The sequence below is a fragment of the Monodelphis domestica genome, chromosome 3 (genome assembly GCF_027887165.1).
Source record: "Monodelphis domestica isolate mMonDom1 chromosome 3, mMonDom1.pri, whole genome shotgun sequence".
NCBI classification, from domain to species: Eukaryota; Metazoa; Chordata; class Mammalia; order Didelphimorphia; family Didelphidae; genus Monodelphis; species Monodelphis domestica.
The window spans coordinates 314467802-314488334 of record NC_077229.1 but is presented as its reverse complement, the minus strand read 5'-3'; the positions used below and the strand labels follow the sequence as shown (position 1 = coordinate 314488334).

General features: G+C 35.2%; 1 protein-coding gene across 3 annotated transcripts in view; it reads left to right on the top strand.

Moving 5' to 3' along the window:
* CYP7B1 (oxysterol 7alpha-hydroxylase) overlaps positions 1-20533 on the top strand; it is a 295913-nt gene that overhangs the window by 120460 nt on the left and 154920 nt on the right. Inside the window, exon 1 of one of the 3 annotated variants that reach the window (XM_056823981.1) lies at positions 7413-7631. The exons of 1 other annotated variant lie outside the window; for it this stretch is intronic. The gene's annotated coding sequence lies outside the window, so the exon portion shown is untranslated. Of the gene's footprint in view, positions 1-7412; positions 7632-20533 lie in introns of those variants that run through there. One more of the 3 variants, XM_007487058.3, reaches the window with a different exon arrangement.

Genomic DNA, 20533 nt, shown 5'->3' with positions numbered 1-20533 from the left:
GTTCTTGCCCTCAGGGAACTCACAATCAAATTGGAGACAATTCAAGTAGTGAGGCACACAGAGGGAAGAAATTTGGGGGAGGGAATAGTTTGGGGTGGAAATGGGAAAAGACCTCTTAAATATGAGCCTTGAAAGAGACCAGAGAAGTGTTAGGAAATGAGGGAGGAGGACATTCCAGGTATGGGGGGACAGCCAGTGACAACATGGAGTTGGGAAGAGAGACTACTGTCTGTCTGTGATGAACAACACATAGCTCTGGCAGAGCTTATTGGAGAGTGTGTTGAAGGGAGTAAAGTCTAAGGAGATTTAAAAGGTAGGCAAGAACCATATTGTGAAGGACTTTAAATGACAAAGCATTTTACATTTGGTTGTGGGGTAAGAGGGAACCACAGGAGTTTCTTGAGGGGGCAACACAGTAATATCAGGTTAGACATGAATTTTAAGGCAATCACTTCAACAATTGAGTAGGAGAAAGATGAGGAAGAAGGGACACTTGCAGCAGGGAGAATCAAAAACCCATTTGCAATAGTCCTGGAATGACCTCAACATTTTTTTCATTAGATTTTCACCTATCAGTATTTTGGGGAAGAAAGGATAATTTATAACACCTTGGCGTTGAAGATCATGTGGGTCAAGCTCTGCTGAGATGGAGATCAATTCCTACCATCCTCACAATCCCAATAATGCAGTATGCACCCAGTGATCAGTCCTGGATTTATTTTTTATTCATTAATAAACATAAGGATAAAAATGTTCTAGTAAGGGTGAAATGTGATCACTTTTGCCTCCTTCCCTCCTATATACCAATCCAGCTTCTCAAGGGGACATTTCTTTCAGATCGGTTAGATGTCTAGATCTCATTGCTCCTTTCTAATGTTTTATACTCCCTTGTAGGGTGCTGTCTCAGATCCTAGTTTCTCAGTCAGCCAACATGTGTTAAGCATCTACTATATATATGTATGTATATGTATTTATATGTATATATGTGTATGTACATATGTATGTACATCAGGAGCTGTGTTAGGGGATGGGCATGCAAATGCAAAAATGTGATTGTTCCTTTCCTCAAAAATCCAGCTTTCTATTTGAGAGAGATGTCATGTTTTCACATAAGCTGACATGTAATATAGACAAAATAAAAATGGAGTGATGAGGGCAGAAGAGACTAACAACTAAGGGAATCAGATCAAGAATTACCTTTTTAAAGAAAACAGCACTTAAGCCAAACCTTGAAGGGAGCCGGGGATCCCAAGAAATATAGATGAAGAGGGAGAACATTTCAGACTAGGTGATAATATGTGCAAACTGGGAGAGGCAAGAGATGGAATGTCCTGTATAGAGAACAACAACTGGCCAACAGGGTTTGGCCAGCACATAGAAGACTTTGGAGAGAGCAAAGTAAAGTCATCTTTCAAACATTGTCTAATTAACTATGAGTGACTTCACTATTCTCAGCAATATGATGATCCAAAGAATTTATGACACCTTCAGAGAAAGATCTGATGGAATTTGAATGCATATTGAGGCATATTATTTTTCATTTTATTTTCTAAGTGGTTTTTTTCTTCTGTTTCTTTAATGTGAATCTTCTTCCACAACACAACCGATATGGAAATATGTTTTACATGATCACACATATATAATCTAGATTATATTACTTATTCTCTCAGGGAAAGTGGAGGGCTAGGGGAAAGGAGAGAAAGAATTTGGAACTTATAATTTGGGAAATGAATGTTAAAAATTGTTATTATGCAAAATTAGGAAAAATAGATTAAAAATCCAATAGAAAACCAAAGATCATCTTAAACTAGCTTGTGGTCATCCATAAATGCCAAACAAAGACATTTTAATTTTATCATAAAGATAATAAGGAGGTATTTAAGGTTTGTTGAACAAATTTTGGTATGGTCACACATGGGAGTTAGACAAAAAAAAAATCGAGTGGCTGCGAAGAAGGTAGATCAGAGAAGGAAGGGATTTAGACCAGTGAGGAAGCTTTTGGGAAAATGTGATCATGATGTGACTTGCTTCATCTCTGTTTCTGCTGTCTCTGTGGTATGTGATTCTCTGGATATTGAATCTAGCTTGTTTATTTTAACTCAGTCACTTATTTAGAATCCTTTCTGGCTTGGTCAGACCCTCCCATGCAAGCGCTTCTGATTTCCCCTTCAAATTTCTGGTGCCGAAATATCTCTTCTTTCTAATGAGTCCACTCATTGTTGTTGACCTCTGCCTAGCTGCTGCACTGATCAAAATGCTCCATTGGCTAGCTCCAGTTGTTTTTCTAGCTCCCAGGTGAGCTCTTTCTACCTTTTTCAGGGGCATATATTTAGTGTTGGGCTTGGAGTCAAGAAGATCTGAGTTCAGTCAAGTCTCAGAAACTAGGCACTGGGAAGTCACAACCTCTGTTTGCCTCAGTTTCCTCATCTATAAAGTGGAGATAATAATAGTACCAACCTCTCAAGGTTGTTTTGAAGATGAAATAAAATATTTGTAAAGTGTTTAGCATTGAACTTGGCGCATAGTATTATGTAAATTTTAGCTATTCTTATTATTTTTATTATCATCTCATCACACTGTTGTTTGTGACCAAGCACTGACAAAGACAATTAAATTCTTCTTAAAGAATCATATAATTTGCCAAACTAATAATTGCTAACATTTATTTAGCATTTATTATGTTCCAGGCATTGTGCAAAGTGCTTTACAAAAATTATCTCATTTGGTCTCACAACCCTGGGAGGTAGGTGCTATTATAAATTCCATTTTACAGATGAAGAAATTGAAGCCAACAACTTGCCCAGGGTTACAAAGCTAGTAAATGTCTGAGACCAGATTTGAACTAAGGTTTCCTAGGGTTCTAGCTATAGTGCTACCTACTTGTCTTCAGATAGCAAGTTATTCTTTGCTTTGTTTTATGTCAGTTATCTTGAGACAAGTAGATATTTGTTGAAGATATGGGCTCATATAAGTAGAATAATATTTAATTGGAGACAGATAGCACAATGGATAGAGTCCTAAACTTAATGCCAGAAAGACCTGAGTTCAAATGCAATAAGGCACACATGGAATTCTAGGAAAGTTACCTAACCTTGTTCAGCCTCAATTTCCTCATCTGTAAAATAGGGATAATAGCATCTACCTCCAAGAGTTGAGATCCAAGGAGATAAAATATGTAAAGTGTCTTGCAAACCTTAAAACACTTCATATATTTTAGCTATTATTATTGATTATAGATAACTTGGAGATATGTTTGTTATGAATAACAAATTAATATATTAACCATATTTCTATTTCTATGTCTCTTTACATTGTGAGTGGTTAGCATATAAATAGGATATTTCAACATTTAGAATTAGCTGTTTTGGACTTCTCAGCATTTTAATGGTGGGAAAATAAGGTACTGTCTTGGTACTACATTTCTGAATCTTTCAGCCTTTTTATTGGTCAGAGCCCGTATCGTGTATTATTTCTTGGCATGCAGCTTGGGCTTCTAGCATCTTAGCAATATATCATATATGGGAAGGGAATGTTTTAAGAAATATGTCTGGAATATTGCCAAGAGAGTTGGAACTGTATAGATATATTCGTATATTTCCGTTCCTGGAGAATGTGTGTGTGTGTGTGTGTGTGTGTTCCCAAAACTAAACTTTTGTTTTTAGTTGCATGGGGCATAGCAGTTTTTTTAAAGCTATAAGGTAGACTGGAGTATTTGTATTGGCAAGTTTATACACAGGAATCCAAAAGAGCCTTCTTGAACATGCAGTTCAAGTTGAACTTGGAGTTAAAAGTGAGTAACTGGAGTTACATTCAAACTTTCCATGATTCAATGTATCTAAGAGTTGCCTTCTGGGACTTAATTGGCCAATCAATACAAGTAGTTTCCTGCTTCTATTTAGACATCAGAAGTCTTTCTTATATGCTGTTATATTACACATATATGAATTATAGGTCTCTGGTAATATGATGATAAGCATTTATGTCCAGATTCAAATGTATTTAATTTGCTTGGCTTTCTTTAATGGTGTGGAATATTGCCCTTTTTGATGTGATTGTAGTTTTAGAAAAACCTCAATTTTAGTTTCAATAGTATTAGACTTTTCATGTTGGGAATATAGAGGGTGGAGAAATTGTGTTATTTTCTCCACTCTCACAAAAATGAAATTGGTATCTGGCTTACAATACAAAAACCAGCACTAATAAGTTGCCACATTATAAAATCATTACTGCATATATATATCACACCATTTTTAGTGTAGCATGGTGATTCCCACATTAAATTAATGGTAGAAAAATTGCTTCTAGGCACGCCAGCTTGTATTCTATACTGAGATCCAGATTGGAAGGGTTGCTAATGATATTTGGTTCCAGATTAGTTTATTCTGTTAAAGGATTTGCTGATTCACCTACAGTTCTTTCAGCAAAGATGTTATCTCAGAGAGAGAAAGGCCAAAAACATAATGCCTCCAAATATGTATGTGACAGTGCTATTTTTATAAAAGAAAGTCAGTAGAGGCATTACAAGAAGGTTATTACATAAAGAAAAATATTCTAAATTAATTATTTTAAAACCAGACCTTAGAGAAAGTAAAAAGTTTGCAAATAATATGTTTGGGGGTAAGGGTTGACGGTTGTTCTACAATATAGTTTAGATGGTATTGGGGGGCAGGGTTTGAGCCAAAAGAAGAGGACAACTGACAAATAATGTTTATTCAGGGCTTTGGGGCAAATAGATGCTTACTCATTCTTATTTGGAGAAGGATAAGGATTATAGGATCATAGGATCACAGATTTAGGGCTGGCAAGAATCTCTGAAACAATTTGTTCCAAACCCTTCATTTTACAGGTAAGGAAACTGATGCTCAAAGAGGCTAAGTGATTTGTCCAAGATATGTCAAAGCAGTTTTATAGTACATATCAAAAAGAGCCATGCAATTATTAACATAAAGATGACCTTTAAATCTGTTACTAAATAATGGCATAAGGAACAAGAGTCTGAGCATTAGCACTCGCTGCCTTGTACCAAGTATAATGTTAATTTGCAGTTGTCCACTGACAGATCAATGGGAAAAGTTTATATCTGAACATTCAAAAACAAATTCCATTTATTTTCTGCTTACTACAGTAGTCATTAAAGACTTTGGAATTGGAACGGTACTCACTAGCATGACTTCCAAACATCCTTTTCTCCTTTAAGGTAAAATGAGTAATTCCAACAGTTATACCAAGGAACGAACTATGAGACCAAGAGTGTCAAGCCTAGGATAGGTATCTTAGACACAAACTAATCAACTTATTTTCCCTGAGCTTGGGCTCTCTTTCTGTGGTGGCTTACCCATGTCAGAGTGACAGATGACAAAACTAACATCAGGCAGGCAGCCTTTTCCTGGCACCCAATTCTGTTCTCTGTTCCATAGTTTGTCTCTTCCCAGAGAGCAGTTGTGATGGGGCTAATGTGCAGTGATTGCTCACAGAGGTATGGCATCCATGAAACAGGAGACTAGCCAGTGGGTTTACCACGCAGCTGTGAAGCCATTTCCGCTCAGCTGTGACTCGTGTAAAAATGGTCACAGATTTGAGCTGTAGCAGTTCCAGAAATGTTAAGGAAGTTGTAGCAGGTGTCAGGGGCTGCCCCCTTCCACTATATTAATCCCCAGTTGTGAGAACAAGAGGGAAAGACTTAGATAAAGGCTCTCAGGCACATGTAGAACCATCAAAGGTTAGAGCTGGGTACCCACAAAGGTGGATTCTCATTAGGGTCTGAATGATCCAGGTCAAGTTCTTAGCTCGTTTTTGCTCTTCACTGATGGAAAAATTGGTGGAATGTCTTCTGAGGGATCTCTACAACCTGAGAAACACACTAATAGAACTAATGTAAGTCACTTGAAGGAAATGCATAAGTTCATAAGGAAGGAAATTGGAAGGAGAAAACCAAGCAAGGGTTCAAATCTTGCTTCTCACATATATTTTCCATGTGACAGTTGGGAAGTCACTCAATCTCAGGTTCCTTATCTGTAGAATGGGGATGATACTAATAGATGCTATCTTACAGCATAGTGAAGATAAAATACATCATGAACTTTGTAGTCCTTAAAGTATATGTTAGCTACTATTATTAGTCATATGTCTCTTAATACATCCTAAGATTATATTAGCTCTCTTGGCTGCCAACTCACATTTTAGTAAATCAGATTTTAGAACTCTAAACCCATCATAAATCATAGTCATAACTTCTTTGATCCACTATGAAAATTCTTCTCCTGGGATTCTATTTCTGATTTGTTCACATATGCTAGTGTTGTAAATTGATGAACTACTCTTTACAATTTAAAGTCTTATGATACTCTTTAAATGACAATATATTTGTTTTTTAAACTGATATTATAGGTGACTTCTTCTGACCTTCTGATCATGTCTTAACAAGATCAACCAAATTATTCTCCCTGCTATCTGTATTTTCCTTGGTGCCATTGTTCATTTATATCTGTCTCTGTCTATATCTACCTATATCACTAGATTTGAAAGATACCCCAAATCTCCTTTCCTTGGAAAAGCCTTAGATTCCTGCCAATCAGAGAAGTAAATATTCAGTAATTCAACAATATTTCATAATTTGCTTACTATATGCAAGGTAATGCGATAGCCTTCATTTCTGCCCTAAAGGAATCTAAATCTTCCTGGCTTCTACATTTTCCAAAATTTGAAGGTAGAAACAAAATATGTAAAATACATATATAAACACACATATGTACATATACATATATATCCAGCACAACAGACAAAAATTTATAGTAATAACTGATTATTATCTGGGAATGATGCTTTCCATTTGAGTAAATTTTGTGCTATCTTGGGATCATGAATTTTGAGTTAAAAGAGACCTAAGAGATGACCTAGTCCAACTTCTCATTTAAGAGTGAGGTAACTGAGGCTTAGAGGAACCAAGTGACTTGCCCACATGGCTAGTATGTATCAGAGTTCAGCTTTCATCATCAGGCTAACTCCAAAACCCATCAATGCTATAGAATGCTGAAGCTTACCCTTTCAAGAGTCAACTTTATTTTGTTTTAGCTATTTTAAAATGAAAACCCAAAGCACACTACAAAGTTTCCTGCTTTACTAAATAGGCTTCGTGCATATTTAAATAATTCAGTATTCCTATGACTCAAGCATTCATTACTTTTACGATGATCTTGATGATTTCTTAGTAAATGTGAATCATTGTGGCATAGTACAATGGTGTCCACAATGATGTATATAGAGATCTTTATTTAAGTGTGTAGGACTCTATACCAAGTGACTCCACACTGGTTTATTGCTAATCTGCTTTCTCTTCAGAAAGAATGCTGGCTATGGATTAATAGGACCTAGATTCAAAAACTCCTCTAATTCTACTCCCTGTGTAAACCTCAACAAGGACTTTAATCTCTTTGCATGTGTTTCCTGATGTAGATAGAATTGATTGGACTAGATGGACTCTGAGGTCTCTTTTAGCTCCAAATTTATGCTCCTATTTACTTTTTTAGCAGCTGACATTTCTAAATGAGTCTTCTTTTAGCAGTCCTGTAACCCACTCCACATTGACACTATACCCTTGGAAGGACTTCAGTTTGACTGAGAAACCAAACTTGGTAAGTGAATAGGCATAATTTTACTTACGAGGGTCCTATGTGGGTTCCATGACATTTTGGTGGAGTAATTCATAAACTTTGTGGAAGCTGTTTCTAAGTTTACAAAGGTTTTTCCACTTGTGCCTAGATTTTGTTTTTGTGTGTTCTAAGTGGTTGAGGGTGCCAATAGTCAGGCTACCATATAAGTAGAGTTTTATTGTCGATGGTTTCTAATCTCTCCAGGCAGCTTTGGTAGTGTGTTATTGCCTCAAAAATGATTTGAAAGCGATCACCTTATAATTCATCATATATTACTGCTTTCAAGTAGCAAAGAAAATTTGGGGAAAAATTATGAGGCAGAGGAAATTAGATTTTTTCATGATTTCATAATTCTTCCATTTTTTAACCTGCCCTTTTCCCCACTTTTCCTCAAGAACTTTTATTGCACTAGCATGTTAGATGTGTTATTGGTTATAAACACTTCAACTGCTAAGTTCATGTTCTTTTCCTAACATTTCATATTCCTCATTGATGACATATAACCACAGACTTGCTAGTGCTTTCATTTCTAGTCCATTTTTAATTACCATAAGATAAAACAAGATATTTCTATGGCATTTTGCAAAATCTTAATGTGCTATGTAAATGTTAGCTATTTGTAGTAGTAGTAGTAGTTATAAACCTCCACATATAAGATTTATAAAGCATTTTGCAGAATATAAAAGTACCATATATAACACATATAAATGTGTTAGCTATTATTATTGTTGTTGCTATTGCTAATTATTATTAGTTAGAAACCTCCATACATAATATTTATAATGTACTTACTGCAGCACCTGGCATATATTAGATACTTAACAAATGCCTGGGTTCATCTCCTCCAATTCTGACTTCTCAATATTTCTGACTCTTGTTCATGTCTTCTTACAAGGTGCTCTCTAGTGTAAGAGGCACAGTTCAAGTTCTTTCAGCATTATAACAATAAAATACTTGAGATATTTGCTATCTTTTCCTTTCCATGTGGGACTGACCTGCCTTCTTTTATGTTCCATCTCCTGAATATCTTATGTACTGTGGCCAAAGGAAAAAGAATTTTACTTTCTTTGAACTTCAATACATGTTCATATACAGAAAGGACTAAATTAATATAAAGTTCCCGACTCTAAAAGCCTCTTTGATTAAGAATGTTGCAGAAAGTTTCATACATTTTTAGTTTAGTCATGTTTTAGTTTAGTCATGACTCAGAATGACTTCCCTTTCTTTGAACCTCCTTGAATCATCTAATGTTAAAATCAAATGGATGTTAGAGTTCTTCTAGCCCAATCCCGATGAAGAAACTGATGCATAGAGAATTAAAGTGATTCTCTTAAAATCACAACGTTTTTAGGTAGCAAAATCAGAACCCACTAACCCAGGTCTTTTGATTCTAAGGTTCATTGTACAATTCTATTTCCACTAGTGATCTAAGAATTGTTAGGGAACACAGTGCACAGAACCCTGACTCATCGACAGAAATTCTTGAATTTCATTCCTACTTTAGGTACTTGTTAGCTATATGACCCTGGACAAGCCACTTAACCTTTCTCAGCCTGAATTTCCTCATCTGTAAAATGAGAGGGTCTTACTCAATAAACCTCTTAAGATCTTTTGATTTGTTTGATACATTTCTTCCCCATAATTTTTCCCCTCTGCCATTATAGAACATCAAATAAAAAGTATAAAATTATTTTATCATTATGACTTTGACTGTACAATAATTGATTATTAATTAGTCCCCAAATTAATTGAACCATTTTACAATTTTGAGAATTATTTATTCAAAACTGGGGGGAAAAAAGACCAAAGCAAAACCAAAAACCACATGCTCCCTCTTTTATGATCCTTTATTATTCTGTCTTGATTTTGACTTTTTTCAAAGATAGTTAATCTACTTGAGATCATATTATCATATTTTCATAATGGGGTCTACAAGGTTATCTCATGCATAGAATGCTATACTTATACTCAAGATATACCTAAATTCAAAACTTACCTGAAATGCTTATTTAAAAAAAAAAAACAACCTTAACCTTCTGACTTAGAATTATTACTATCAGTTCTGAGGAGAGTAGATCTAGGTAATTGGGGTTAAGCGACTTGCCTGGGGTCACACAGCTAGGAAGTATCGGAGACCACATTTGTACCCAGGACCTCCCAAACCTAGTACACTATTCACTGAGCTGTTTAACTGCCTCTAGTTGATACATTTATAAACTGTGTGAGCCTAGTTAAGTCACTTACCCTCTTTAAGTTTCAGTTTCCTCATATGTAAGACATAATAATGGCACCTATCTTGCAGGGTTGTTGTGAGAGTCAATGGAGATCAAGTATGCAAAGCACTATGTAAGTGCTAGCTGTTGGTAGTATCTGATGAACCATTCTGCATTCTACTTTTTTATTATTCAGTGTTTTACAATGCATATACATAATACCAAAAAAAACCTTTCAAGGCATGTATGAAAATAAATTTTTCATTTATAGTCATGTGCAAGTATCCCAAGTTATTTTTATTATGTAGAGTTGTGTTTGAAATTTCTTCTGCTATGGAATGTTTTCTCTGGCCTTGCAAATAAATGTAATGAGATTAAAATAAGTGGCTTTCAAAAGGTAAAATGTAGAGTAGCATCTCTCATCAGAGCAAGAGATCAGTACAGTGAAAAGAGCTCATAATGCTTTCAGCTTTCCCACCTACAATGCTAACTATTTTACAACCCAAGTTAAAGTGCTACTTGGCTCACTGGTGCTTTTTGAGCTGATGAGGTTTTCTTTGCTTTCTCGCTGAAAAAGGCTGTAAAGTGGGTCTCACTGCTTATTCCATTTGCTGGGCTTATACAAGAACAAATTCAGTTCCAGAGTTAGGGAAGTAATAAGGGCAGGTTTTAATCATGTGCTTAAAGGGAGCACATTCAAAGAGGGGAGAGAAATACATCTTCTAAACCTTGTAAACATACCTTGGAGGTATGGAATAAAATAATCATTTAAGTGTATGTTTATTAACACAATAATTAATTTTAAATTTATAGGACACTTATTGTAAATTCAAAATTATGTGGCAATAATAGTAAAAAATATCTCTGCTATAAGTGATAAGATTAAAGAAGTTGCATCCTTGTAAGAAGTCTTCCATTACTTGTGGGTACATCATTTTATTGTTCATTGACATCATGTAAAATGGTTCAGCCCAATTTTAAATTCTATTTTTAGGGTTTTCATAAAAATCATTTGCATGATTTCCAAAAGTGAATTTGGAGAAAGATAATGCTTGGAAAGGTTTGTTTGTTTTTTTTTTTTGCCAGGTTGGAATTGTTGATGAGTCATAATCTTAGCTTGTGCTTGTTAAGCCTACATAGCAGACTCTAAGGAAAGATCTCCCAACCTTTTTTTAATCCCTATATCTCTCAGCTTCTGTTTTTGTTTTTGTTTTTTCATTTTTTAAACCTTTACCTTCTGCTTTAGATGTGATAGTAAATATTGGTTCCAAGGCAAAAAAAAAAAAACAAAAAAAACCAGTAAGGGTTAGGCAATTGGTATCAAGTTGTTTGCCCAAGGTCACACAGCTAGGAAGTATCAGAGGTAAGATATGAACCCATGACCTCCCTTTTCTAGGCTTGGTTCTCAGAACCACCTAGCTACCACCCTCTTAGCTTTCAGCAGACTTTCCCCCTTGCTTTTCCATATTCAACATGAAAGGAAATAATTAGTTTATCAAAGACATAAATAAAACCAAGATAGGAATTGATTTTAGCTCACCTTTGAGTTGCTGTTGCAGGTATTTTTCTAATTTAAATTAAAAGCATTTTATATTAAAATCTCATTCATTTGGTTATTCTTTCAACTGTCTTAGATTTTCAGATTTATTATAATACTTTCTCCCCATCCAACCCTTAACAGGCCTCCTCAATAATCTCTGCCCAATTCACAAAATATTTTCCCATTAACATAACTCTTTTTGAATGTTTAAATAGGATAATATGGTTAGTTACCATATTTATTTCTCCTTAAAGAGCTTTTCTTATTGCCTGGATATATGCTTACCTTGCCACCCCAGATTCTAAAGATGACTCCTTCAGGTTATGATTCTAGTGTCCATTTGAACTGTTTTCAGTCTTTGTAAAAAGTTGACCAAGATAGATTTCCTTTTGGCATAGTATTCTCTCAAGTCTCTTATTTTTTTTTTATCCTTCCGTGTTACATATTTACATGAGTCAGGAGGAATAATTAAATTTTAAATTGAGGAAATAATTTTGAATCTATAATCAAAAATGGTTTTCTTTTACCTACATTACCTTCTTCAAACAATTCAAATTTAGTTCAACAAATAAGTGCTAACTTTATGTAAGGAACTTATGCTGTAAGGTTTGGTGTCCATCAGTGTAGATGATAATAATTTAACTATTTTGTACCTATACTATTATTACCCATCACAGTGATCTACATATAAGGAGAATTTAAAAAAAATAGCTGGAGGATAAGCGCACATTAAGACTGCTGCAGCCCTGCGGTCTTATAGGCCTCCAAGGCATGAATACAATCATAGACAGAACAGGCAAAATCCTCCAAGGTGCTATTTATGCAGTCAACTTGGGCACATGATAAGAGAGTGTAGATTCAGGGGTCAATTTTCAGCTCAGAGTAGGGGAAACCAAGGCAATGTATAGAATAATGGTAATAATGGATATTGACTCAGGGGGCAGCTTGGTAGCATAGTGGATAGAATACTGGATCTGGAATCAGAAATTCTTGAATTCAGATCTGGCCTCGGAAACTTCTTAGCTATATGAGTGACCTTAGGCAAGTCACTTAACCTCAAAGAAAGGTAGAGAGAGACAGGAACAGAGAAAGCAGGAAGGGGCAGACTAGCAATCTGGGCTAGAAAAATGGACTTATAGTAAAAAAGCAGAGTCTAGTTTCAGCCTCTGCATCTTGTCATAACTGTGACTGGCCCAGTGATCTCACCTCTGTGGGTTCAGTTTCATCATCTGTTAGATGATGAGGATTACACTAGATAACATCTTTGGCTCCTTTCTTCCAGCTCTGAATATTTAATCCTGTGTTCTCTAAAAGTTCTGCTGTGTTGACTCAGTGGGGCATGGCAATGACTGAAGGCTATGTCATCTGAATGCAAGCTCTGGCAGGTTCTACCAGTGTGAGAAGGACAGACTTACTGACATCCTTTTATTTTTGCTATCTGCTCTGAAGACTTCCTCAGCCAATTAAATACAGAGAAGCTTTGAGGATGATTAGAAAAAAATATAAATCAGCTGTCAGTACCCCAGGACTCCTTTCTTTTTATGCCCGGTAAATGATAGATTGACCCAAAAAGGAGGCAGAAGGTGTTAAGGAAGAACAGTGGTTAAATCGTCCATGAAGGAGTTAATAATAAATTTACAAAGCTAGTTGAGAATTTTAGAGTATGAATAGGTATAGCATTGTTTCCATCTACATCAGTGCAAAAAGTGCCCACATTGCTGAAATCACAGGTTCATCCAGTTATGTGTGTGTATGTGTGTGTGTGAGAAAGAGAGAAAGGGAGAGAGAGAGAGACAGACAGACAGACAGACAGAGCGCCACAGAATCTTTGTATTGGAGGAGACCTTGAAGGCCATGTAATCTCATCCATACCTCGAAAGGAATTTCTTAGAGGCAGACAGGAGTCTTCATATCTTTGCTTGAAGATCTTTAGGGCGTGAGAGACAATGTTTCTTGAGTATTTCCACTTTGGAATTGCTTTTATTGTTAGAAAGTTTTTTCTTACCTCAAGAAAAGTATCTTACAACTATGGAACTCCCACTTATTGCTCTTGAGCTCTGCCCTTTGGGACAAGGTAGCATAAACTGAATCCCTAATCTACATGGCAGCTCTTTAAAGAAATCCTTAAATATAACTAAAATGTTCCCCCCCTATATTTTCTCTTTTCCAGGCTAAATATTTCCATTTCCTTCAGTTGATCCTCACATGCCCTGAGGCCCTTTACTATTCTAGTTCCTCTTCTGTAGACAAACAATCTTTCTTCCAATTAATCTTATTAACATCATTTTTGCAATATGAAACCAACAAAGAAAAGCAACCAACAAAAGAACCCTGAACAAAATATTCCAGACTTGGCCTGACCAGGCAGAGGGATTATCTATTCTTTAGTCTCTTAATGCAGCTTTGGATCACAACACCCCCCCCCCCTCCCCCCAGCTCTAGCTCCATGATGCCCTGGGAAGAGTGTTGAATTTGGAATCGAAGAAACTGGGTTCAAATTTGCATTCTATCATACATTACTGATAAATTTAAATTAAGTCATTTACAATTGATCACTGTACTTGTTTCTGCTGATTTTATTTTGCAAGTCTTTCTGAGTGTTTTTGTGATCATCTTGTTTGTCATTTCTTATGGAACTATATAGTATTCCACTACAATCATATACCACAACTTGTTCCACCATTCCCCAATTGATGGTAATCCCTCAGTTTCCAATTCTTTGCCATCCCCAAAAAGAACTGCTATAAGTATTTTTGACTTGAACTATGTCTTAAAAGAACCTAGGACTTCCAAGAGGCAGAAGTGAGGAGGAAGATCATTCCCAGAAAAGGGGACAGGGGTGGAGGTAGGAAATGGGGATAGTCTTTGTAAAGAAACATGAGGAATTGAATCATGTGTGTGGGGAAATATTAAAATGAGTCATAAAATTTCAACATGGATGCCAACATACAATGCTCATAAATTAGCCACAGCTGAGAAAAGGTAATTTATCAAAATTTATCAAAATGTCTTAAAGAAACTAAATATGAATCTAATGTAGATAAAAAATGGGAAAATTTAATAAAATATCACCTTCCTAATAATGAAAGAGTCCGTTATTTCAAACTGGAGCTTCAGTTTTCCTCCCTGTGGTCTATTGTACCTACAGTAACATTCCAGTAGTCAGGTAAAGCTCTTGCAAAGTGTGTTTGCCTTTGTGATTGCAAGTCACGTTTGTAGGGGAAGCTATTGAGTTTTAAACAGCTGCATTCTGATTAGCTTTTGGGGTTGGATTGCCCAGGGAATGTCTCAGTTTAGTTAAAAGAAAGGAGGATCTAAGTAACCTCCTTAGAACTGAAGAAGTCCCTACAGGTAGATCTGGTGGATGCCATGTGGCTGTGGGAGAGCACACATCTGCAGATGATGCCAAGCAGTTGATTGAATGGAATCAGTTACCAAGGGATAAAAGGCTTGAGTTCTTACAAACATGCTAAGGAGAAGCTAGAAATCTGGAAAACTATTTTGGCTCCAGCATTCATTTCTTTTGTCCCTAGGGACTTTTGCAACAAAATGAAAATCAACTCCAGCAAGGATGAAAGTAAATTTTATTTTCAGTATCTCAGATTTTCATTTTCCTAGTTGAAGGCTTATTTGTTGCACCCATATGTTGCAAGGCATAGGCATTCTGCATATGTATTACTGCAGCATAGGTCTTAGTGATGCATATTAATGCATTATTGCATAAAGTTGAGTCAATGAGAATTTCTAATACAAATTCTGATTTTTTTTTGTTCTGCAAAACTGCATAAGCTTCTCAAGTTGGATAGGAGCTGAATTATAGTTATTACCATAGCACTAGGCCTTCCTTCCTATGATAATGTGGCAAAGCAAAAAGGCTACTGGACTGGGGGTCAGAAGACTTGATTTCTAGACCTAGCTGTACCACTTATTAGCTATGTGACTTCACCAACTTACTTAGAATGTTTGAGCCTCAGTTGCCTAATCTTTACAGTGTGAGTATATTTACATGATCTCCTCAGAATTATTGTACAGAAAGCATTCTTCAATTGTTATATTATAGTGAGCCATCATGATGATTTAAGTGGTTTCTTTTAGCAAAATACTTTTACAAGAACTGCCATTAATTTTTAATGTGCCTGGAATGAGGATTTTAAAAAATAAATATATTCATTAATTATAGTTGATAAAATGTTACTGCTTAAATTCAGTACAAGGAATTTTAAAAACTAGTTTTCCTAGGGTTTTCTTTTGTGCTTTCCCCAGTGTGGACTGATCTGAACAAAAATCAAACCAATGCAAACAAAGAAAATTGAACCCTTCATAAATCAGTATTTTTTTTACCAAGAATCAAAGACCTCTGTTTTGCTGAAGCTATGAGACAAAAGTTCTAGCTAGCCAATGTAAAGAGATTCATGGGTAATGATGTTTTTTAAAAAAAGTGATTTTTTTTCCTGGTTTGCATGTGGGTTGAAATATTTTAAAAACTTCACCATCACAATTCTAAGTGGATAGATTTGATTTTTGTCCTGGCCCAGGTCCAGGCTTAAACTGGCATCTCAAATTTTAGATTTTCAAAATAAAAAATTGGCAACTCTTTTCTGTGAGTCCATAGTTTTACATTGAATGGGATATCATAGCTGAACTTAACTGTACTAGCCTGGAGCTGCACTAAAATTCTCTTGACTTAAAATCAAATTTATAGTCATAGAGGGTACATGTTTGGCTCTGGCACAATTTGCCTGAATCTATTTTAAGTCAGGAACATTGGCATATGCTTGAATGCCAATAGTTCTTAATTGGAGGGTATTTAAAAAGAATAATTCCATCATGTATTAGTTTATTTCACATAGTATCTTGAAGTAGATGCTTAACAAAGTGTTTATGTGAAAACAAATGAATTACAGGTTGATCATTACTAGATTTTTTCCTTTGTTTTTCTTAATTTAGTCAAACTTTAGCGTCCCCCCCACCTTATACTTTAATAGGATTAAGAGATAAAAGGAGGAGAATCTGAGTACTGTGTGGGGTTTCAGGTGGAGCAGAGAAATAGAAAACATCTCACAGAGATTTAGGATTTTACTGTGCATGCTATCTTTCTTTCTTGGGGAATGGAGAGAAGGTGGAGATGATTTTTTGCCAAGAATTAATCTGAAGGCAGAGTTAGAAGTCAGTTCATGACCAGATTTAGATTTAACCAGGTCAATCTATAGCTGTATTAGGATCATTGTGTAGTTATTGTTAGAGAACATTCTCTAGACAATGATGAGAAACAGTTTATAGCAAAGGAATAAAACTCAGTGGTTTGTCTTAAAATATTGCCCTTTGCCAGAAAACTTGGCTCATAGTCTTTGCTCCCCTTGAGCAAGTCACTGCTGTAAATTGAGGCAGTTGTGCTAGATATAAGTTTCTCCATCTCTCTGATTTTCTTTGTATTCTAGAACTTTAAATATCCCAAGTATAAATTTCTTGCGTTTTATTATATTACCTGGATCCCATTTATCCTTTAATTTCCAAACATTTTTAGGATTAAATATCAGATCAGCATTAGTTATTGTAAAGGAGGGGTTCTATAACCTAGAGTTTGTAACTTTGTTTTAAATGTATAATTTAATAACTCTTTGAATGTAACTGGCTTTCTTTATAATTCTACATATTTTATGTTTTTTTTTTAAATACATTATTCAGAGAAGTGGTCCATAAATGTTTCCAGTCTGCCAATGGGATTTGTTACACTCACACATATATGTATATACATAAAGGTTAAGAATCTCTGCTCAAAAAAAGTAAAGTTGGGAAAAGAACATAGGATGAAACCAATGAATGTATCAGGAATCCTGCTTGAATCTGTAATTCCTACATAGTCTAAGTTTAATATTAGATATTTTCATTACCACTATAAACTGGCCTAGACTATCTTCTTGAATGTATATGAGCCTGTACTACATCTTTCCCCAGGACATATTAGTACACATAGGCCCTTCTGACTTATCTCCATAAATGCTTAAGATAGCCACTCAAATATATATTTCATTGAATTTAAGGGGGTACAAATTTAAGTGAGACTGCTGTTACATTTCTTTTTGGAGAAGTACCAGCAGTAATATTTGCCTCAGGGTGCTTATGCTCCAGACATGCCTCTGCTCATCATGATGATGCAATTATTGGTCAAGCTCGAACCTGTGCATTTTCTATTGCTATATTAGATAGTAATCATAAATCAAATATCAGACTATTTAATTGAGATAGAATAACAAAATAATTGAAAAGGAAAAATAATTCAAGCAATAAGATGATAGCCTACCTTCACAAACACAAAAAATCATTCTAGACTCAGATTTCACTCCTGGAAGGGGCAGGGACAGTTCTGTACAGAACTCACAAAGAGGTGAGGAATAGTTGTGTTGTTGCTGCCATAGCCTTCATGACTCCATTTCCCCCAAATAACCAAATAGTCCTCTTTTCAGGTGTACCTTTTGTAGTTCCATTGACCAGGGCTCACAATCCCTTTGTCACTGATGTTTTAGTACACCTCTACAACAGTCATCATCACCTAATTCTCAGCCCTCTGCTACTTTTGGTTACCTCAATCAATCAATCAATCAATCAACAAGCACTAATTATGCATCTTATATGTACCTGATACTGTATGAGGTGCTGGGGATACATAGAAGAAGTGGACCTGGTGGTTTTTATACTGCATTTCTGTCAGAAAATAGTATTAGTTTCTTTACCCTCCTTTTCCTCAGTTTAAAAAAATGTAGTCCTTGTAAAAAAAAAATCACAGTCCAAATGTATCAGCATACCTCAAAACATCTATTAATTGAAACCCATCATAGGTAAAAATTGAAAAATATATATCCACCAAAACAGGTTTTATCCAAATTAGATATTATTGAAATTCTCAGTGGAACTGATTTTTGTGACAGTATCTTTATGAAGGTAAAAGGTAATAAAAATACCATATGCTACTGATTTAGCTAAAAGATTTTGGAATTAAATTCCATATTTGAGAGCTGTATGGGATAGCATAACTAATTTAGACCATTTCCCTCACTGAATAGAAGAAAGTGAGGTATAGCGAGATAAAGGTAGAAGTCAGAGATAAGACTGGAACTCCTATTTCATAATTCCCATTCCACAACTTCGAGAATGATAAAAGTTGAAAAGGACCTGAAGAACCACCTAGCTCCACATGTACCTGACCAAAAATCTCCTCTACTCTTTTCATTACTCCATGATTATTTTCCTAACTACACTTTTCCAAATACCTGATGATTTTCTTAACTACATTTTCTGACCAAGAGGAGTTCTAGGTACCATATAGCAAATATGTAAAGACTAATGGTGTTTCTGTAATCAGTTGAAAGTAAAGCTATCAGTTAATCACATTTTTCTTTTTGTCCGAAACCAATATTTTTTTCCTTAGAATTAATTATGTGAAAAAACCCATGACCTAATCAAGTAAGTTGTTTGATATAATCGAGACATGAGACAAGCATTGTGTTATTTGAACAAAATATCTAAAAGATATATTCTGAAATAGAATATAAAATAGAACAGATAATGCATAATAAGTGTTACTTCTCATAAAAACAAATTATTTCTTAGGACACTGAGAAGCAAAAAAAGAGAAGAAAATATAATAGTTATTGTATGGGAGAGCTGGGTGAGATTTTTTTTTTTGTAGATCTGAATAACTGGAAATATTACTACCTTTCTTACATTTTGTGTTAATTTTAAGTTGTATTATGATACACAAAGAGTTCTTTAAAATGCCAGTAAAACAAGTACAGTAATGTGCATTAAGAAAAGCTTGGAATGCTATGTTAAATGAATACTACTTTAATAAGGTGAAAAACCCAAGGAGATGAGAGAATGTAATCTATTTGTGGATTTATAATTTTTCACCAAATATTGCACATTAATAGGAAAGCCTGAATTCAGTAGGTTGTTTTATTTACTTAATTGAAAAGATTTATAAAATTGCATATCTATAGAAACATGCCTAGGAGCATTGACTTATTTTTGTTGTTGTTAAATTAAATATTGAGCACAGCATCATATTGGGGTGGTGCTTATGCATAGGTGGAGTAAGCCAGCATTCACCTATGTGACATGATTCTGAAGAGCAACAGAAAAGCCTCTCCTTTCAAACATATATCCCCATTAATATCTCAAATCACATCACCTGCCATTCATTTTTTAATATTATTTCTCTTCTCTTACAGTTCCCTTTTAAGACAGAAATATTACTGTGAAGAGTAATACTTCAAACTTTGGTGCAGATTCCTTTATCAGATTACTTTCTTCCTTAGCCGAAAAGAAGGGACAGGCTGAGAGCACAAGGGCTCCAGGTAGAAGTGCATTAAAGAGTAGGAACAAGATAAAGGCAGGAGATGGTGCTAAGGGTCAACTTTCCTTCCTCCACCATGGTGCCTAATGTTACAGGTTCCTCTTATTTGAACCACATTAAATGTACTCAAATATCTTTATTCCCAGGACCCTACCTTCAAGCACTAGGCTTCAGGTAAAGCAACTTAGAGAAAAAGTTTGGAGTGGCTGCTTTTGTGAAAACCATCCCAAGAACTTCTCAAATTAAGTTAAATAGCGGAGCAAGATTTCAGATGCCTTTGATTAAGAGTGGCCTTTAATGAATACACATCATGGGGGGGGGGGGCTGTAGTTGGAAGATAGTTGTGAGGACTGGATCAAATCTTTTATAATATACTGACTATTTTCTAAATGCTCCTATATTATTTTTGTTCTCCTAACTGACAAAGTCTAGAGTTTCTATTTTTTTTTTTATTTACAGGCCTTGGGATAGCTCTTATTTATATCATTTGGGACATACCCTCATTTCTGTTGTCTATAGTCTGATTGTATATATTCTATATATTGATGTTTTTCCCCCCTGAAACAGTACATGTTACATGCCCCTTTTTTAAAAATAAAAAAAATTCAGAACCTGATAACTTTTCACATTTTATAGTTTATTTAGGAAGGACTTAAATATGGTTTATTTTAAAGATGCTATCAAATAGTCCTTGCATTAAGGGGGAAAATGAGCCTAGAAGAGGTTGACAGTTTTATAGGAGCAGTAGGAGTACTGTGGTTGTGAAGGTTATTCTAGG